Source organism: Cornus florida, unplaced genomic scaffold (genome assembly GCF_030987335.1).
Source record: "Cornus florida cultivar Cherokee Brave unplaced genomic scaffold, ASM3098733v1 CherokeeBrave_3.0.0_Hap2_Chr04, whole genome shotgun sequence".
Taxonomy (NCBI): domain Eukaryota; kingdom Viridiplantae; phylum Streptophyta; class Magnoliopsida; order Cornales; family Cornaceae; genus Cornus; species Cornus florida.
The window spans coordinates 94,681,092-94,704,714 of record NW_026775574.1 but is presented as its reverse complement, the minus strand read 5'-3'; the positions used below and the strand labels follow the sequence as shown (position 1 = coordinate 94,704,714).

General features: G+C 34.7%; 1 pseudogene; it reads left to right on the top strand.

Annotated features, from left to right (window-relative positions):
* Window positions 1-23,623, top strand: part of LOC132305388 (protein NRT1/ PTR FAMILY 6.3-like) — a 48,427-nt pseudogene that overhangs the window by 23,168 nt on the left and 1,636 nt on the right.

Sequence of the window (23,623 nt, the reverse complement as noted above, 5' to 3'; positions counted from 1 at the left end):
AGACAACTCTATAGTCTAGTGAGGTTCCTTTAGTGTGTATATATATCTATATATGAACTATTTAGTTATTGTTGAATTAATTAGGATGTGTACGTGTATCGGGTCTCTGTTTGGGATGTAGTAGATTAGAACTTGTATGTGGGCCTGACCCACCATTATTTTTCAGGTGTTCGTCAGTTCCAATCTTAGAGATTGTTCGTGCCGAGCAGAGACAGCCATTCATTCTTCCGACTCTACGTAGGACTCTTCTTCATTAGTAACTTATTATTTTTTTCGATTCAGTTATTTCAGTTAGGATATTATTCGGGGTCCACAGTATGGATTCCCGAGTTGTAGTTTAATTAATTACTGGTATCAGAAGATTGGAGGATTTTATTATGGGATTTTAATCATTATTTATTTGAGGTTTTTTAAATAAGAATTTATTATTTAGTTTTCCTTTCAGCTTATCCATTTATTTTTAATTCATCTTGTGTTCCAATGCTTGTTTAAATATTAATTGTTTGATATCCCTCGGATCTGTGCTCGGACTTGATCACCCGTGGCTCTAGAATCGAGGGGTATCACAGTTCTCCTTTCATGTTTTCCCCTCAACCTCTCTGTTTCTCTCTTTCTCTGGTTACGGGGAAAAGAGTTTTTGTTTTCAAACCCCCCTTGCAGACATACCACTTATATATATAGGCTCTGTTACAACCCTAATCCTAATTCCACCACTAGTTATATGACGGCTAACTAATCCTCCTAAAAGAAAACCCTAAACCTACACAATATATAGCCAAATAAAACGAATAATTCATTTAAACCACAAATTAATCAAATAACTAAATTAACTCACAAATAAAACAATTACAGATAAAACCACAAACTAATCAAATAATTAAATTAAAACAATTTCAATTCAATAATGAAATTAAACACATAAACAATAATTAAGCAACTAAGCAAATACACAAAAAATAATTTCACCAAATAAAACAATTAATTTAAACAACTAAGTCATATAATCAAAAAAAAATAAAAATAAAATGAAATAAAAATAAAAATTTAAAATTAAATTCCCTTTTTATCCTTTTGAAAACTAGGGGTATTACATTCTTCCCCCTTAACAAAAGGAATTCCGTCCTCGGAATTCACGAAACTCTAAATTAATATCTGTTCAAAATTCATTTCCGTTTTCGTGTGGCACAGCCTCTTTATAAGGCTCCACCAAGTTCCAACACATCCAACAATATACCAAGTTTCTATGTTTAAGAAATAGCAAAAATATACAACTACGAGGTTATATCTATCAACGATCCAATCTTACCCAATATGTAGCGAAGGGTAACGATCCCTATTCCTCCAAGTTCCATAAACTAGACGCATAAAATTCCTATGCATCCAGCGCTAGCTAAATTGGTAATGCTAATAAATAGACGATTGCCTAAATTAATAACCAAAATCCGTGAAAAATCAGTACCATACGTAAAACTGACCTTCCTCCAAAACACAATGCTTCCTATACGGAAGTCTTCCTAAATAACCATTTCCTAATAGAAAACTCATATGTACGAGTTCAACTATCTACAAAATCCGACCGCCGCCTCCAAACCGCACACAATCATTACCATAAGAGAGTTTTTTTTTTTCTTTTTTTTTTTGTTATCTTCGATGTATCCTTAAATAAAGGCAAGGTCGTATCATATAACCTCGCTTCCATGCCAGACCAACCTGCGAGATCTTCACTACATAGTATCCAAAATCCCAACCTTGGTCGCACTAACCTCCTTGGGCCAACAGTAGCACAGAAAATAACTGAAAAGCTCCGTTGACAAAGCAGTGTTTAACCCCTATAAGAGATAACCACCTACTATAACTCCGTTATTAGTACAATGTAGAACTGACATAACACGCCAAAATAAACACCACTAACAGTGATGTCCACCATCGAACTTGCTTATCCACAACTGTTAATCCATATGGATTTAAAATTCTAACCAATGTCGGTACTTTCCACCAACCATCCACTCCTGAGTAGTCCTACTTCCATGTTGATATAGGAAATGGCTAAAACCTCAAATGATATCCAAGCCTCAATTTTCCACCTTGTTAGCAGGTGACACTTAAAGACAGTGATATACATGTCTCCATCCATACCGGCTCACTAAGACAAACCTGATAAGTCGTGCTGTAACTCCTATCCATTTGACTGCACCGTAAAAATTTATGAATTTTACATCTCAGTCACTTCGACCTTCCTAGAATCAAAAATACAACTACCAATCCTCCTTCAGTACCCTAAACTCATCTGAGTAAGGTATTACCTCCCGTGGGGTCAGCTCGAATATGCCAAGTTGACCGCCTCCATTTCCCTGGTAACAACAAGTGTTATTTTTTCCCACATGCTAAACTGCAATGGATTGTGCAATAATCACCGAAAGTTCAATTATCATCTCAGTTAGCAAAACCATCATTCTCCCTATTACCTCCACTAGACGAAACTTAATGCAAAGTATGAACCACCACACCTATCCATCTCAGCCATCTAGTGATCCGTGCTATTCGTAGGAACTGATATCTTACCAGTTCCAAAATAGACAACATAAAGCTGGTTTAATTGTATCAGTCAACCAGAATCCTGACCCTTGTGTAGAATCAGCAATCTCTCATCTAGATCCGTCGAAACTACTCCGTCAGTCCCGCTCTAGTATGAGAAGTGGCTGTAAGGATCTAATGATCTCTGACGGTCCATTTAGATTATCCACTAGATATCAGACTTTGAGACAAACCACTATGTCCCCCCTCCTACCTGCCCTCCAAACATTTGCTTCCCTTTGTGAAGCATCATGTTTCTTCCACGACAAACAAAACCAAGAGTTGTGAATCTCAGTCCGTACATCCCCCTTCCAACTTGTCTAACGATAGTATCTTTAGTTTAGTGGCACCAGCTTCCATATTTAGATGTTTAATCTCACCTTCAAGTCTTTGACATCCTACTTCCCTAACACATGTAAGTGTCTGTTAGACTTCTTGTCTAACTTCAAAGGAATATGGAATCTTTTCATCCTCCAAATCGTCAATAATTCCCGAGCAACAACTATTTGTTGCGAACTGTGACCTAAAAAAAAATTTCCATAGTATTTATGCCAATGAAGAGACTTTGCTTCATCCTTGATAAGCAACTCCGGTAACTCCTCCTAACAACATACCCTTATGAACCAGATTCTTGATTAAGGATAGACTGACGAATAGTTAATCCATCTACTATCCTCAATCGGTGTCATTCCCACAAGTACTTAAACCAATACCAAAATCCTCCTACTGACTTGGGACTACCTCTTTTAAAATTTTCGAGAAGATATTCAGCCAAGTTGTTTCCTCCGATAAACCATCGTGACGTTACAATTTATCAAATGAATCTATATCATTTGACTCGAACAGCCAATTTACTTATCCCATCCTGAAAGCGTACTATAACTACGCATATCTAAGTTCACTAGATTGGCTAAGGGTAGGTATACTTACCAAATCCTTGGCCCCATGCCCAAAATCCTAGCATAATTAACGCTATTCATCCAAAATGGTAGTTGGCTGATCACACACCTGCGTCCCCAACTAAACTGCATTCCCAATCCTGAATAATTAACGAAAATGAAACACATAATGCACATACAATAAAACACGATAAAACACAATAGAACCCTACGTAAAACATCGTTCTTCCTAGCAAGGAAAATCTCTTTTAGAAATCAACTTTACCTGATTGGTTCATAATCTCCTTTTTTACAGTTTCAGAGGAAATCATCCAACCTCGAAACATAAGCTCAAATCGTAGCTCAAAACAAAATCTATTTGCTTCAGCAAATTCCAAAGTCTCAACCTTCAGCCTCCTTATCCACGGAATGCAAACCGTCTACTGTAGCTTTGTAAAGTAACTTAGAACATCCCAACCTAATCCCCATACTCCTCGGAACGTGATATAAAATCATCGCTTCATTCTGAGAAAAACTCCATCTGATCCTAATCTCCTGGAGAACATTTAACCTACCTCTTTTAAAGGTACTATGAACGGTTTAACTATATGTAGGTCGATCCCCACCAACCCTACTAGTATCGTTCACTATACTATTAGCGAACGAGATCACCCTCGCGCGATCCTTGATTTCCAAGATTCAATACTCTCTTTCTTGGGTATATTGAAATCTCCTCCACTAGAAACCTCTTCGGACACCTACTCCTTGGTTGCCTCCTTTATGAGATCAACTAAAATCGTGTTGGTCCCTTTATGCGATGACCTAACACGCACCTCTATATCCCTTCTTGGCTTATTCTTCTAAAAGTAGCGCTACCCGGAACTAAACCTTCAATCCTGTGATACCCCCGGATTTCCAGATGTGGGTTGGCCAGGCCCACGCCCAATTACCCGAGGATATCAAACAAATTAGCAATAAATGAACACAAAATATAATTAAGAAAATAGGAATAAATTGCTGAAAAAAAACTAGAATGATAAACCAAAGCTGAAAACCTCAAGATAAAATTTTATAAATAAATAATTAGTTTGATACATCCAACTTCTCCAATTCTAATACAACTCGGGAATCCATCTCTAATAGACCCCTAATAATAATCCAAGCTGAAATGAAAGCTACTTAAAGAACATCTAGAGTAAACCATGGAGAAAAGTCCTACGTCGTCGGAAGAGTGAGTAATAGTCTCCGCTAAGCACGATCAAGTCTAAGTCTAGAACTGACAAGTACCTGAAAAATAAAGGTGGGTCAGGCCCACGAATAAGTTTTAACCTACTACAATCTAAGCAGAGACTCGATACGCATATACATTCTAACCAACTCAACAATAACTAAATAGTCCGTAGATATATATATATATATATATATATATATATATATATATATATATTTATATTTATATTCACACTACAGGACTCTCACTGGACTACAGGCCTGTCTTAACCTGACTAGTAGGCATCACGCAAAACGCACATGAGGTGGGCATGACTACCTAGGTCTAGCAGGGTACACATTTAACCATCATAGCCAGCTATGCATCTTACTGCATATACGCTCCCTAACCGTCGACTCTGAGACTCAAGCTCATATCGCGGTACCATAATATAAATATATAAAGTCCGTTCCAGGTGTGTCATTCAAAAAGTTTATTGACCTGACACTTATTTATAAGTAGGACTTAACTTTTGTAGTTAATCCATCTTATTTCAATATAGGTAGGACTTAATGTTTAAACTAATCCATCCCCAATATAGGTAGGTTTCAGTGTTTTGAACTGAGCCATCCCTAGTATGCCACCGTCCCATACCGGTGCATAGATATCCATATAAGTAGGACTTAACTTTTTATAGTTAATCCAACTCATTCCAAAATAGGTAGGATTTAGTGTTTTACTAATCCATCCCTAGTATGCCATCGTCCCATACCGGTGCATACAATCCATCCATCCAGTAGATGAAAATACAAATATATATATGTAAATACCAACTAATCCATAACAAAAATAACAAGAGTCTATCACATGTATAACCAATATATGTGTATAACATGCTTACTCTGTTCTACCAATACATAATTCCCCAATAAGATTAAAACATGGAGAACAGGTATAATTCGTTCTGTAATTCACTATGAGCATAATAACAATATTATCAGAATTAACATGCTCACTTTAAACCATTCCAAGATATTCAGTAAGTTTATAAGACACAATACTGTATATTTAGCAACTAAGTTCCCATTAAGCATAACAGAGTAACTAAGTTCCAATAATTGATCATACATGTCATACATATAAATATCAATTTAATTCCCAAAATAGCACAACAGAATATACCAATTCACATGCTTCCTTTTATACTAAACCAACACTAACTAAAGCAAGTTAAATTCTATACGTCAGTTAATCCGTAGCTAGCAATAATTAAAGCTTAAGCATACTTGTTCCTTCCCCTGTTCCATGATCAACATGGTGCTACCATCCATAGTAATCTGCTAAATTAGATCATAGTCAATTAAACCTCTACATCTCCAAAAACGGTAACCAGATTTGCATCAATAATTTATGCATTGTTTTACTATAAACATCAGTGTTTTTAATCCATGTTAACCGACCCTTGGAAACTTTTATATGGCATTAGAACTTACTAAAAACCCCATTTATACATTCTAACAGGATCTGAAATCTCCAAAATCCAACCCTCGTAGCCAAACAGTCGCCGAAACATCAAAAACTGGGAAAACCTTGAAGGAGCCGGCTCCAACTCACTTAGAGCCACCTCCAAACAACTTTGAGCTGGAGCCGCCTCCAACTTCCTCCTCTCCTCTCTGCTTCTTTTCTTCAACTACATCTTCTCCGGTGATGTCTAGTTTGATCAGTCCTTAACTCCAATGATTTCTACTGATTAAAATTTAGTTTTAATGTCCCAGATAGTGTAAAAACCATTAATCCTAGATCCACTCTAATTAGAACAAAGTTCTACAAGAAAGAATTTAAGATAAACAAAAACGAACATTCAACCATATATCGTTATCGACGAACCTAAACACGCAAACCAAATTAATAACTTCTGATATTACAAGCTAATTTAACTCTGTTTATATCCATTCACATGCATTATACATCCAGTTCTGTGAATTAGTTTATGAGTTAAACACGAAAGATCATAAAACAAGCAGTATACTCATGGCTATCTTCAGTGAAAAATACAAAGACATATAATCCAGTTTAAGTTCGATTCTTATTTAATCCTAGAGTTGAATTAGATATGGAAAGAATACAAGTCAATGGGATAGAGTTAGGATTATAACTTGCCTTACACCGACGTCTTCCTAAATTCCCCGATGAACACTCTGTTTGCCCTTTCTAGTCTCCCTCTGCCTCCACCAACGTCCACCAACGTGAACAGGGTTCTAAAATCCTAGGCAGAACCTTAATCATATATTTATAGGCTAAATAATCCTAGGTTCAATTAAACCCTAACTAACTTACCCGGCCCATAAACCAACCTATGATATAAACATGTCGGCTACATAAGTGAGATGTATTAAATAGCTAAACCCTAACCTAATTTAATAACCTAATCTTACAACAGTGAAATTTAAAGAGAATACCACAATTAACAATTTAAATAGCACACAATAAGACAAATAAGTCACACAAAACACGTACATCAGTTAAATTCAAAAATCAATTAATAAATGCAAATCAATAATTAATTAATTTTAAAAAACACATCACGTAATTCAAATGTCACACATAGCCACATAAGCACCTAAAAATACTGAAAAAAATAAAATAAATAATAAAATTCTAATTATTTCCCTTTCAAAACTAGGGGTATTACAGATCCCAAGTTCTGTTTCTGATAGAGAACTCGATAACATACTCCTCTACTCCGTCGGGTCTGATTCGCTGTCGCCTTAGACCCCATCCTCCTTCTAGTGTCAACCATTCCATAATTATGGAATATCATTGACATTAGTTACTCCTCCTAACGAACCGTAAAAGAGTACCACGAATCCTAATATGGATCTAAGTTTTTAAGAGACGCAACGCGGAAGACTTCTTAACGAAAAACACTCCTAAGGACACTAGAACTTGGAGTGCTCTGGTACCAACTCTGATACCCCTCGATTCTAGAGCCACGGGTGATCAAATCCGAGCACAGATCCGAGGGATACCAGACAATCAATATGTAAACAAGCAGGAATAAAATCGAATTCAGATTAAAATAATAATGTACTGAAAGAAAACTAAAATTAAACTCCTCAAATTTTAAATAATAAATTAATCCTATTTAAATCCTTTCCAATCCGTACAACTCAAGAATCCATCTAGTGGACCCTTAATAATCCCAAATGATAACTAAGATTACATAATTTAAATCCAAAACTAAAATAAGCAAGAAAATCCAATGTAGTCGGAAGAGTGAGTGTCTGTATCTGCATCAACATGATCAAGCTCTAAGCCTGGTACTGACGAACACCTGAAAAATAAGAGTGGGTTAGGCCCACAAGCAAGTTCCATTCTACCACAATTAATACATAAACCCAATACGCAGATACATCCTAGATAGTTCGGCAATATCTAAAATAATCCATATAGATGTAGATACACACTATAGGATATTCACTAACCTATAGTCATCACACTTGAGTAGAAGGTAACACGCAAAACGCCGTAGCGTAGCCATGCACACCTAGACCTACCACGGAACATCATTAGGTCTAATTATCCATCTAAGCGATATACGCACCCTAACTATTATCAGGAGACTCAAACTTGTACCACAGTACCATAAGTATATATATAAATTCCTTCCTAGTGCAGAAAAATAAATTAATTATCCATTATGTCATTCAACTGTTTTAGTTGACAAGACATGCATCCATGTAGGATTTAACTGTTTTAGTTAATCCATTCCGTATGTATGAATGGGTAGGGATTAGCATTTTAATCTAATCCGTCCCTCCGTATACCACTGTCCCATACCGGTGTATATCATGCAAATGATCCGTAAATGATACAACATTTTAAGCAGTTCATCAAATAATGTCCACATATCCAAGTAGTTGATAAATGAAAATTTTAAACAGTTCATCAACTACAAATCCAGAATCCGTTCACGTAACTTAACAAGACAAAATTTAATAGTTCATCAAATTAAAGTTCAGCATCCATCAAAATAATTGACAGAAAATATATAACTAATTCCGTAATTAATTCCAAGCCAATATCCAATTAGATTGACAGAACTTAAGTAATAGTTCAGCAATTTGAGTCCAAACCAAAATCCAATAATTTCGGGGAAGTGCGTAATATTACAGCAATTATAACCCAAGCTCACATCCATGTATTGTAGAAAAGAATTTAGTTTTTCAACAATTAACATCCAAGGTATGCATAGATCAAACTTGTTAGTTAGATCCTAGCATGCAACCAAAATAAGATTTATAAATATGTACATATTCCATTAAATTGCTAAAATTAAACTAGACAAATAAACTCCTTCCATCCGTTAACCGCCTGTACCGTTATATACTTTCCTACGGTAAAATCCACGGGTACTAAGGCCTTAATTTATTATATGTGGCTCTAATATAGCATGGTAATATTATTTGGAGTCCATGTTCCAACCCTTTTTAATTTCTAGACACAGTTTGCACAATTAAATCCTTCCGGTCTGTTAAGTCCGTAAACAGCTTGCGACTTGCTTTAGATTTTTCTATAGTTTAAACATTAGTATATAAATAAATTAATGCATCCTAGGGCTTTAATACTCCATGAATTAATATTTAAAATCATCACAATAACCTAAACACAGCTGAAACTAAGCTAGTTTGAACCAAACAGTGCGTAATTAAGCTTCTGTATTGCACAAAATCACAGAGCCTTCTCTAAAAAAACTGGAGAAGGATCTAAAATACCTAGAGCTAGCTCTCCCACAAGGGGAGCCTATTCTCCTTGCCTAGAGCCAGCTCTCTCCTTGGGAGAGCCGGCTCTCCCCCTTTTGAGAACCTTCTCTACTCTAGACCTCTTCTCTGCTTCGTCCGGTTACCTTCTGTGTTTCCGGCGAAGTCCAGTGTCCTATTCCAAACCTTTTTTAGGATTATTAAAGTTCAATTAAAGTTCTTAAATCCCTAGAGACTCCTCCTATTCCAATGTGAACTGATTGACAAAAAAACTAAAACAACACCCAACAGTTTATGCAAGAAAAACCAACTTCAGTTTAACTAAGCATACGAACAGTTTAAAGTCTGAAACATGTATCAACATTCTATTTTAAAGTTTTTAATGTTAAATTATAGTCTAAACAATCCTATAAACTCCTTGGATTCCCTTACAAATTAATTTACAAAAGTTTAAAACCATAATCAACACCGTTTTATGCAAAAACCAATTTCAGTACTTTTAAACAAATACAGATTACAGTCTGGAATAATATGCATCAACCACCATGTTTTAACAGTTGCATTAATCCTTGGAGACTATAAAGAATGCACAGAATACAAGTTTACAGGAAAGGAATAGAATGAAACTTGCCTTAAGATTCCGGTTTGAAACCTTCATCGTCGTCTCTAAGTTTCAGAATTTCTCCAAGACTGTTCCTTTCTCTAATCACTGCTCCAGTTCTATCTCATAGTAAATATACGACCTTCAGTTCCATAGCTGAAAGCCTTTCCCAGTTCTCTTTTCATGTTTTCCCCTCAACCTCTCTGTTTCTCTCTTTCTCTGGTTACAGGGAAAAGAGTTTTTGTTTTCAAACCCCCCTTGCAGACACACCACTTATATATATAGGCTCTGTTACAACCCTAATCCTAATTCCACGACTAGTTATATGACGGCTAACTAATCCTCCTAAAAGAAAACCCTAAACCTACAGAATATACAGCTAAATAAAATGAATAATTCATTTAAACCACAAATTAATCAAATAACTAAATTAACTCACAAATAAAACAATTACAGATAAAACCACAAACTAATCAAATAATTAAATTAAAACAATTTAAATTCAACAATTAAATTAAACACATAAACAATAATTACGCAATTAAGCAAATACATATAAAATAATTTCGCCAAATAAAACAATTAATTTAAACAACTAAATCATATAATTAAAAATAAAAATAAAAATTTAAAATTAAATTCTCATTTTATCCTTTTGAAAACTAAGGGTATTACAATACGTATATTATCTAGGATGGATAACTAGATATAGTTGCTGTTCCCTGGTAGGTCTAGGTACACATGACCACGTTATGTGCGATTTGCATGGTATCTCTACTCAGGCTAAGACAGACCTATTGGGTTAGTGAGCGTCCTATAGTGTGTACTTATACATATATGGACTATTTTAGTTATTGTTGGGCTATCTAGAATGTATCTGCGTATCGGGTTTCTGTATGAATCGTAGTAGGATAGGACTTGCATGTGGGCCTGACCCACTCTTTTATTTTTCAGGTGTTCGTCAGTTCTACGGTTAAAGCTTGGTCGTGCAGAGCAGATACAGACACTCATTCCTCCAACTACGTAGGATTACTTTCCATGTTTAGCTTTTTTATTTTGTTTCAATTATTTCCTTTTCAGTTTGGGATTTTGATAGGGTTCCACTTGATGGATTCTCGAGTTGTTAAATTAATGGAGGTTTTTGGATTATTGGGTTTTAACAATAATGACTTTTGAGGATTTTATAATTAGAGATCTTTTCAGCTTATTATTTTATTCTTATTTCATTTTAGTATTCTGTGTTTATTTATATATTAATTGTTTGGTATCCCTCGAATCTGTGCTCGGACTTGATCACCCGTGGCTCTAGAATCGAGAGGTATCATATCTTTAGAGCATTGAATACCAGAAGAGGTATGGAGTGGCAAAGAGGTAAATCTTTCATGGTTGAAAGTTTTTGGTTGTATTGCATATGCACATATTAGTAACCATGCTAGGGGAAAGCTTGACCCCAAGTCACTAAAATGCATCTTCATTGGGTATGGCGGAAATAAGTTTGGTTATCGACTTTGGGATAATCAGAACAAGAAAATCATCAGAAATAGAGATGTGATTTTCAACGAGAAGGTGATGTACAAGGATAGAGATGCAGCACAGTTAACTAGTCATGTACAGAGTAAGCCTGAGTTTGTTGAGTTGGATAATGATCCAGAGAGCATTGACGTGGAGCAGACAGATGAAGGTTCTTTGCCAGAACTCATAGAGCATAGTTCACCGCAAATTCCAACTCTTATGCCTGCACTCAAAAGGTCTACGAGACCTCATGTACCGAATAGGAAATATTTAGATTATATGTTGCTCACAAATGATGGTGTGCCTGAATGCTATGATAAAGCATGTCAAGTTGAAGAGGCTAGCAAGTGGGAGCTTATAATGGAAGATGAGATGAAGTCCCTTATCTTTAACAAAACATGGGAACTAGCCAAGTTGCCCAAGGGGAAGAAAGTTTTTCACAACAAATGGGTGTACAAGGTGAAAGAGGAACATGATGGTTCCAAGAGATACAAGGCGAGATTGGTGGTCAAAGGCTTTCAGAAAAAAGTAAGGCATTGACTAAACAGACATTTTTTCCCCGGTTGTGAAACTGAGTACCATTTGGTCAGTTCTTAGCATTGTTACAGCAGAGGGGTTGCACCTTGAGCAGTTAGATGTCAAACTATTTTCCTCTATAGTAACCTAAAGGAGGAGATTTACATGCAACAACCGAAGGTTCTAAGTCAAAGGGAAAAAGAAACTAGTGTGCAAGTTGAAGAAAAGCTTGTATGGTTTGAAGCAAGCCCCGAGGCAGTAGTACAAGAAGTTTGATAGTTTTATGAAGCAACATGGTTACAACAAGTGCAACGCTAACCATTGCTGCTACTTCAAGAGGTTTAAGTCAAGTTTTATTATCCTTTTACTTTATGTTGATGACATGTTAGTGGCAGGTTCTGATTTTGAAGAAATCAGCAAATTGAAGAAGCAGTTGTCAAGTGAATTCGAGATGAAGGATCTTGGTGAAGCGAAATAGATTCTTGGGATGAGGATTAGCAGAGACAAACAGAAAGGTACTTTGAAGTTGTCTCAGTCTGAGTAAGTTGAACGGATTCTGAAGAGGTTCAACATAAATAATGCTAAGGCAGTGAGTACTCCCTTAGATAATCATTTCCGCTTATCTCAAGATCAATGTCCGAAGACAGAAGATGAAAAAAACTTCATGGCTAAAATTCCATATGCCTTAGCCATTGGAAGTTTGATGAATGCCATGATGTGCACAAGATTAGATATTGCATATGCAGTGGGAGCAGTAAGTAGGTTCATGATGGATCCGAGCAAGCTACCCTGGGAAGCAGTGAAGTGGATATTGAGATATCTATGGGGTACCACAGACAGATGCTTATGTTTCAAAAGGGGCGAAGTGAAACTACATGGTTATGTAGATTCAGACTTTGCTGGTGAGGTGGACCACAGAAGAAGTACTACTGGGTGGGTAAAACTGCAGTTAATTGGGTTTCGCAAATACAGAGGATTGTAGCATTATCTACTACAGAGGCAGAGTATATGGCAATGACAGAGGCCAGCAAGGAGATAATTTGGTTACAAGGTTTGTTGACAGAGTTGGGATTCGAACAGGTGAATAATGTTTTGCACAGTGATAGTCAGAGTGCGATACATCTGGCAAAGAATTCAACATTTCATTCAAAGACCAAGCATATAGGACTTCAGTATCACTTTATCAGATCTTTGTTAGAAAATGGGGTGTTGACACTTGAGAAAATACTTGGTACCAAGAATCCAGCTGACATGTTGACCAAGACAATAACCACGGAAAAACTAAAGTTGTGCGCAACTTCAGTCGGTCTTCTAGCTTGAAGGCAGAAAGAAGCGCACCGACATGTATGAGACATGCATGAGAAGAAGATGGAATGGGTTTACAAGTGCTCCAGCCTCCAAGTGGGAGATTGCTGTGTTTTGTGAAGTCTGATTAATTTTTAGGAATGTTTAATTATATGGAAACTTCAACACTGCTGAATTTTAGAAAAAAATTCAGTTTCCTGATCTGTTTTAACTTCCATATTGGTTTAAGGAAAATTCAGTTTCCCTATCTAATTTAACTTCCTTATTGGTTTTGGATTCTACAAAAGGAAAGTTCTTGTAGGACAAGTTTGGGACTCAATAAATATCAACTCTAACATGATTTTAGTGGATGTGAAAATTAGAGATAAATTTGTGCCAATACAAAAGAGAACAATTGAGAGAGAATTCTCCATTGTAATTCTTTGTCTTCTTCATAGTGAATTTGTTCGGTGTGCTCCATGGACGTAACCCTAAGATTTAGGTGAACCATGTATATCTTGTGTTCTTGTGTATGATTTTTTTATTTTTCGTGATTGCTTGTTTATTCCTTGAATAGTATTGTTTATTTTGCGTTTCCGCCACAACAACTGATATCAAATCCGGTTGATTGTGTAGTGCAACTCCAACAAGTACTTCATTACTTTGATTCAATCTCTTTTCTTTCAATCAATGTGAACTCATATGGAAATAATCAAAGTCTACCTCTTTATTTTAGAATTAAAATTAGACAAATTCATTTAAATTATGTTTGAAATTTGAGTAAATTTAATTCAAAGCCTGAACAAAAAAATTTCAAATTCCATTTGAAGGCACGAATTCATTGTTTCAAATGCAACATTAAGAAAGATCTATTTGGACCATTGGGTATGCAACCAAAAGTGGCAAGAGGACAGTGACAAATGTATAAAACTGTATAAAGGGACGGACTTGAACAAGAATAATATATAGTGAGATATTATCAAAATTTAGTGACAGAATTTTTAAGATTTTAACCAAAAAATATTGATAATTTCATAAATAAATAAAAAAATTTGGTAGGGCCTTAAATAAGTCCGTTCCTAAAAGGAAATATAACAAGACTTGTGTCTTAGTGTGGGTTAGGCCACATGATAAGCCCAACATAATTTTATTTTTTTTATTTTTTATTTTTTGCTGGCATGCTACACGTAGCGAGGCTTGTGGCGAGCACGCTTAATAAAGAATTATTATTTTGTTTAAGAATCGTTGCAAGCTCTTTGGTGTTTTGAAATTTTTCTATAATAAAAAAATAAGTCGCCAGTCCAGTCAGCATAATACTACCAAACTGAGTTGGTCCTTTTAAGTAGAGAGCTAGATCATCCTTGGCTGAAGTTGTGATACCCCCGAATTTCCGAATGCGGGTTGGCCAGGCCCACGCCCGAATACCCGAGGATATCAAAACAAATTGATAATAAACGAACACAGAGTACAAAAGAATAAAGAAGAATAAATAAAATGCTGATAAGAAACTAAAATGATAATCTAATAATAAACCTCAGAATATATTTCCATTAATTAATAAACTCTTCTGATACAACTGATCCTCTAAAATACAACTCGGGAATCCATACTGCGTGGACCCCTAGAAAATCCAAACTAAACAAATGACAGTAATAACTGTCTAAATCAGGAAACTAATTATAAAGGAACTCTTATGTAACATCGGAAGAATGAAGTAGACTGATACCCGCTCAGCACGAACAACCTTTACTTCTGACGAACACCTGAAAAATAATGGTGGGTCAGGCCCACAAACAAGTTCTACTCTACTACAGTCCAAGCAGAGATCCGATACACGTATATATCCTAGTCAATCCAACAGTAACTAGTAGTCCGTATATATATATATACACACTAAAGGAACCTCACTAGACTATAGGGTTGTCTCAACCTGAATAGTAGGCGACATACAAAACGTATATATAGTGGGCATGAGTACCTAGACCTACCAGGGTACACAACTACACTATATCTACCTACACATCCCTGGCGATATACGCACCCTAACCACTGATCCTGAGACTCAAGCTCATATCATTGCACCATACTTATATATATATAATCTAGTAACCATCTTATTCAGTATAAATTAATCCTCTATAAGTCATTCAACTTGTTCAGCTGACCTGACTTGAATATAAGTAGGACTTAACATTTTAGTTAATCCATTCCCTTATATAATAAATTAATCCTCCATAAGTCATTCAACTTATTCAGCTGACCTGACTTAAATATAAGTAGGACTTAACATTTTAGTTAATCCATTCCCTTATATAAAATAGGTAGGACTTAAATAATAAGTTAATCCATCCCTAGAATGCCACCGTCCCATACCGGTGCATTAAACCACACAATCCAACAATTGATGTAACAATTAAGGAAATACATCAAACATTCCATAAATAACTATGATAAATATGATATCAAGTTATCACATAATAGGAATGACTTATTATTTCTTTAAACTTCCTATATCATATGTCCTACACAAACTGAATCTTATACATGATGATATTTTATTATACCGTTAAATAAGGATTCTCCATATCAAATTCATCCTATACATTTAATCTCAATTGCTAAAATATTTTAAAAGATTAAATCCATTCATTTGTTTAAAACATTCAAATAGCAAGCATCATTATGATTGAGTTTATTTAAATTTATTAAAACCCAAACCTAATCCCTATTTAATGTTCAGGAATCTTAGGTATGTTTCTACGTTCCATCATTCCACAGATATGAAAAATACATAATTTAAACATGTAAAAATTCACATAAGAAATCAAATCAAAATCATGCATTTTATCAATTCAGAACACAAGAACAGATATAAACCAATTTCATAAAACTTATATTCTAACCCAATTAAACATGCATAATTATTTAATTTTATGTGTTTAATAAATTCTGGAATTTCCTAGGCATGTACAGAAACACGAATCAAAGGGAAAGAGATAGAAGAAGAACTTGCCTTAAACTTTCGGACTGAAAGTTAAACTTCTTCTTCCTTGATCTTCTGTCTAAAGGGTTTTCTCCTCATTCCTTCCTCTTTCTCCTTCTCTCTCTAACTCTCTCTCTAGAATATATTACGTGATATATTTTCACTCCTTTTTCAACCTATAGTTGTGTATTTACAGGCTAAATAATAACCCTTATTCCTTTTTCCAATCCAAGTCAACTTAATAAAGAAAAATAAAAATATTAAAAAGGTAACTTAAAATATGTTACGTATATATCTATGTATATCCTTATTAATTAAATAAAATATATACATTAGATTATTTATTAATACTAAAGTTACCATAATATTAAAAGGTAACTTAAAACATGTTACGTATATAATCAATCTATATCTTCATTAAATAAATAAAATATATACATCAGATTATTTATTTATACTAAAGTTACAATAATATTAAAAAGTAACTTAAAACATGTTACGTATATAATCTATCTGTATCCTCATTAAATAAATAAAATATATACATCAAATTATTTATTCATACTAAAGTTACCATAATATTAAAAAAGTAACTTAAAACATGTTACGTATAAAATATATGTATATCCTTATTATATAAATATATAAAATATATACATCAGATTATTTATTAATACTAAAGTTACTATAATATTAATAAATTACTTTCCTTTTTATATAAATGTATATACATATATATCTATATATATATACATACAACTATCCATGGGTAATTATCCATACCCATCCAACCTCCTATCCAAGTAGTTCATGGGACCCAATTAGTTAGCCCATTACCACTAACTATAACCATAAAATAAAATAAAATAAAACATTTAATCATTTAATTTACCATTAATTACAATTAATCAAATACATCATTTAAGCACACAATCTAATTAAACAAATAATACAAATAACACCTAGACAAAATACAAATAACACATAGCTAAGTAGCTAATTAATCAAGTAACACTTAATTCAATTAAACACATAAATAATTAGTCAAATAATCAATTAAACAATTAAAAAAATACAATAAAAATAAATAAATAAATACCAAGACTATCCTTTTAAAATTAGGGGTATTTACAGAAGTGCTCCCTATGTTCACATACAAAAGTGGAGAGTCAAAAGATTTGATACCCATTGAGTGTCTTCTCATTTAATTATTTTTTGAGTAAGGATATTCAATTTTTCTTTAAATTTCATGACAAAATAATAGTCAATCAAACTCCAAAATTCTTACAGATTCTATGTTATGCTTTGGTGGATGACAAATTAATAAGAAAAATCAACAAAACTACACTTTAATGTTGTATAAAATGCAAGATACAAGATTGGTTTGATAAGCACCTTATCACGTTTCTTGACATTTTATACTTGCTATGTTTGTATTTGTGTTTAGGGTGTGACAATTTTGACCATTTTGACTATTATCCCCAATCTTCGTCCACCAAAATGCACCATTGGCAGCGAGTCATGCACTCCAGCTAGCGGCATGCAGCTAGTGGTCTTCTATATGGGACTCTATCTCAATGCCCTTGGCACCGGCGGCCTCAAATCCAGCGTTTCCGGCTTGGGCTCCGACCAATTTGATGATTCGGACAAAAATGAAAGGATCCAAATGACAATTTTCTTTAATTGGTTCTTTTTCTTCATATGCATTGGATCACTTTGTGCCGTGACAATACTAGTGTACATACAAGCAACTTGGGCAGATAATGGGGTTATAAAATTTGTGCTTGTACAATTTTGCTTGGCTCTAGGCGGTATCGATTCAAGAAACTTATTGGGAGCCCGTTAACGCAAATCGCCGCCGTGTTCGTGGCAGCATGGAGGAAAAGGCGTTTGGAACCACTGTCTGATACTTCCCTTTGTTAGAAATTAAACTTGATTTTTTTAAATGTCTTTAAAGGTTATGAATGTTTTTTATTTGATGTTAATTTTATGTTTATATGAGTTTTTATTGGAGTTAGTGGGGGGTATGAGAGTTACAACTAGTAATGGTCATGTTAGTGGGTTAGTGGAAGTTTTGCCTACTAAATGTTATGTTAGTGGGGTGTTAATTTTTCATTTACATTGATATTTTGAAGCCTATATAAACCCATGTATTGTACCTATTTTAAATCAAGTGAAATAAAAAGTGTTTTCCTTCATTTTTATTCTCTTCCAAATAGTATAGTGTTGTGTATGTAACTAGGCCACTATTTCCAACAAAGTGGTATCAGAGCTAATTTGTGAGAGAGAGAAGAAATGGCAAACAATTCGGTTCCATTTCAAATGCCTCGATTCACCAAAGATAACTATGAAAATTGGTGTATCCGTATGAAGGCAATTTTGGGGCACAAGATGTGTGGGAAGTTTTTTCCAAAGGTTATGATGAGCCAGAAGATGAGGCAACTTTGTCTCAAGCTGAAAAAGATATTTTACAAGCTATGAGAAAGAAGAACCAAAAGGCGGTGATGACCATCCATCAATGTTTGGATGATGAAATACTACAAAGAGTTGCTAGTGCAGAAAATGCAAAGCATCTATGGGAGATTCTTCAAAATTCCTTCCAAGAAGTTGATAAAGTGAAGAAGGTTCGCCTCCAAATGTTACGGGATGAATTTGAAGCATTGCATTTGAAGGAATCTGAATCAATTTCAGATTATTTTTTCGAGAGTCTTGGCTATTGTAAATCAACTAAGGAGATATGGCGAAACCACCATAACTGATACAAGGGTCGTTGAAAAGATCCTTCGGTCGCTGGATTCCAAATTCAACTACATTGTTGTAGCCATTGAAGAGTCAAATGATTTGGATTCCATGATTGTTGTTCAACTCATGGGTTCGTTGCAAGCTCATGAAGAAAAGGTGGTGAAGAAACAAGAAGCTTTGGAGCAAGTGCTACAAACAAAGTTTTTGTTAAACGAAAGAGATGAAAAACCTGGAGGAAATCAAAGGGGCCGAGGACGTGGAAATGCGCGTGGCCGAGGAAAAGGAAGATGCCGTGGAAGAGGAGAAAGAAGCGGTCAACACACAACCAACAATGAAAAAAAAGTCCATAACTCACAACAAATAAGAGGTCGTAGTAGAGAAAATTACTCAAGGTCATATGGAAGGAGATATGATAAGTCTCAAATTCAATGTTACAATTGTCAAAAGTATGGTCATTATGCTTCGGAATATAGAAATGTTGCTAACGATGTTGAAGAAAAAGCTAATTTTGTTGATAAAGAAGTGTAGCCTACTTTGTTGTTGGCATACAAAAGTGAAAGGAGTGATCAAGAAGATGTGTAGTATCTTGACACCGGTGCAAGCAACCATATGTGGGTAGCAAAGAGAAGTTCATTGATATTGATGAATTAATAAATGGCAAGGTGACATTTGGAGACTTATCACAAATTCCGATAAGAGGGAAAGGTAAAATATTGATTCGTTTGAGGAATGGGCACCATCAATTTATCTCTAATGTTTATTATGTGCCTAATATAAAGAATAATATTTTGAGTTTGGGACAACTCTTAGAAAAAGGCTACAATATTTCCATTAAAGATTGTAGTCTTTCGATAAGAAACCCATTGGGTAATTTGATTGCCAAGGTTCCAATGACAAAGAACCGGATGTTTTTGCTAATTATTCAAGCCGACAAGGCTAAATGTTTGAAGGCTTGTTTTAATGATTTAACTTGGCTTTGGCACTTGAGACTTGGGCACTTGAATTTTGGAGGATTAGAGTTGTTGGCCAAAAAGAAGATGGTGAAGGGATTGCCTTTCATTAGCAATCCAAATCAATTATATGAAGGATATCTCGTTGGAAAGCAATCAAGGAAAAGTTTTCCTAAAGAAACTACCACAAGAGCTACGGTGCCACTACAACTTATCCATTCGAATGTTTGTGGTCCAATTTCTCCATCATCATTTGGTAAGAATAATTATTTTTTATTATTCATAGATGATTTTAGCCGAAAAATATGGGTGTATTTTTTAAAACAAAAATCGAAAATGTATGGAATTTTTAAGAAATTTAAAGCACTTGTTGAAAAACAAAGTGGCTATGATGTAAAGGCTCTTTGATCCAATAGAGGTGGTGAATTCACATCAAATAATGTCAAAAAATTTTGTGAAGAAAATGGAATTCACCATCCTTTAACGGTTCCGAGATTGCCTAATAAAATGGAGTTGCAGAAAGAAAGAACAGAACCATTCTCAATATGGCTTGAAGCATGTTGAAAAGTAAGGAAATGTCTAAAGAATTATGGGCTGAAGCGGTTGATTATGCGGTGTACTTGTCCAACCGGTGTCCTACTAGAAGTGTGCAAAACATAACACCACAAGAAACATGGAGCGGAAGAAAGCCAAGTGTCTCTCATTTGCGGGTTTTTGGGAGCATTGCCCATGTGCACGTGCCGGATGAAAGGAGGACCAAGTTAGACAACAAAAGTGAAAAAATAGTGTTCATTGGCTATGATGCAAGTTTCAAAGGTTACAAGTTGTACAATCCAAGCAATGGGAAGATTGCCATTAGTAGAGATGTTGAATTCAAAGAAGGAGCCACATGGGATTGGAATAATCCAAATGAAAATTATAATATTTTTCCAATTTCGGATGAGGAGCAAGAAAATGAAAGCATGGAGCAACCCATTTCTCCCCCAACATCACCTCCACCACCATCAATTCAAGCTCAACCAACTCCATCATCATCAAGTTCAAGTAACACAACACCACTTCGCATAAGGAATCCTCGTGACATATATGACGAAACAGATGAGGTAACGGAAAGGTTAGGTGATCTAACACTTTTTTGTCTCTTTGCGGATTGTGAACCCGTAGGATTTGAAGAGGCGGCACAAGACAAAAAATGGAGAAATGCTATGGATGAAGAAATTAAATCAATAGAGAAGAATGACACATGGGAGCTTACTACACTTCCAAAAGAACAAAAGGCAATTGGTGTCAAATAGTTGTATAAAGCAAAGAAGAATGCAAATGGTGAAATATAAAGCAAGATTGGTCACCAAGGGGTACAACCAAAAGCTCGGAATTGACTATGATAAGGTATTTGCACCCGTAACTCGTTTGGAAACAATTAGATTGTTAATTTCTTTGGCAGCCCAAAACAATTGGAGAATCCACCAAATGGATGTGAAATCAGCTTTCTTGAATGGGTTTCTTGAAGAAGAGGTGTATGTTCAACAACCCATGGGCTATGTTGTAAAGGGGCCGAGAAAACAAGGTCTTGAAATTGAAGAAGGCTTTATATGGCTTGAAGCAAGCACTAAGGGCGTGGAATAAGTGGATTGACATATATTTTCAAGACAATAATTTTTTAAAGTTCCCATATGAACATGCTCTTTACTCCAAAGTAAGTGAGAATGGAGATATATTTTTTGTTTGCTTGTATGTGGATGATTTAATCTTCACAGGTAACAATCCAAAAATATTTGAAGATTTCAAGAAGGTTATGGCTCGAGAGTTCGAGATGACGGACATTGGCATCATGGCTTATTATCTTAGCATTGAGGTTAAGCAAATGAAAGATGGTATTTTCATTCATCAAGAAGGCTATGCTAAGGAAATTCTCAAAAAATTCAAGATGGAAGATTGTAAATTGGTGAACACGCCCATGGAAGTTGGAATTAAATTGTCAAGAGATGAAGATGGAGAGACAGTGGATCCAACATTTTTCAAAAGTCTTGTTGGAAGCTTGAGATACTTAACATGCACAAGGCCGGACATATTATTTGCGGTTGGGCTTGTTAGTTGGTTTATGGAAAGACCCACCATAACTCATTTCAAGGCAGGTAAGAGGATTCTTCGTTACATCAAAGGTACCCTTGATTTTGGGTTATTCTATTCATTTTCTAATAATTTCAAGCTTGTAGGCTATTCTGATAGTGATTGGGCCGAAGATTTGGATGATAGAAAAAGTACTTCTAGCTATTGTTTTTTCATGGGAAATGTTGCTTTTACATGGTGTTCAAAGAAGTAACACATTGTCACCCTCTCAACTTGTGAAGCAGAATATGTTGCAGCCACTTCATATGTTTGTCAATCAATTTGGTTGAGGAATTTGTTAAAGGAATTACACATGCTACAAGAAGAGTCAACGGAGATTTTTGTGGACAACAAATCAGCAATTGCTTTGGCCAAGAATCCAGTGTTTTATGAACAAAGCAAACATATTGATACAAGATTTCATTTCATTAGAGAATGCATAACCAAGAAGGAGGTGGAGCTCAAGTTCATCAAGTCACAAGATCAAGTTGCGGATATTTTCACCAAGCCTCTCAAGTTTGCAGATTTTCACAAGTTAAGGAGTTTGCTTGGAGTTGAAAAAAAATCAAGTTTAAGGAAAGGTGTTAGAAATTAAACTTTATTTTTTTAAATGTCTTTGAAGGTTATGGATGTTTTTTATTTGATATTTAATTTTATGTTTATGTGAGTTTTTATTTAAGTTAGTGGGGGGGATGAGAGTTACAACTAGTAATGGTCATGTTAGTGAGTTAGTGGGAGTTTTGCCTACTAAATGTTATGTTAGTGGGGTGTTAATTTTTTTCATTTACATTAATGTTTTGAAGCCTATATAAACCCATGTATTGTACCTATTTTAAATCAAGTGAAATAAAAAGTGTTTTCCTTCATTTTTATTCTCTTCCGAATAGTAACTAGATCACTATTTCCAACACCCTTCACTTCAACGTGGATGACATTGCAAATGGAGCACAAAAGAAGAAGAAGCAAATTTTATCCCATTCTAATTAATTCCGGTCCGTATTCTTTCATTTCATATACATATATATCCTATGAAGAACTTTTTGTTTAAGAACAAATGACCTTATAATAAATTATGACCCTAAACGTGAATTTTTTTTTAATTTTTTAAGAACTTGAAATTTAAAGGTAGTACAATATTTTTATGTTTAACAATTTTTTAAAATTATTTTTTGAAAATTCAATTAAGATAAAAGTTGTTTTAAACGTGTTTGGTTTTAGTTTTTTAAAAACGAGGAAACAAAAACTAATTTCATAGAATTATAAAAGACAATTATTAGCTGAATTTTTAGAAAGCACTTTTCGAAATTGACAATTATAAATATAATTGTACAATTTTTTTAATTTTCAATTCTCAAAATATAAAAATTATTCTGAACCAGGAATGTGTAAAAAATACACAGCACTTGTCTCCTAACATACAGTGGTCTTTCCATCCACCAGTAGTAACACCACAAACCAATGAATCCAGCGAACAAAACACTGTGTACTACTTTCTCTGATTTGA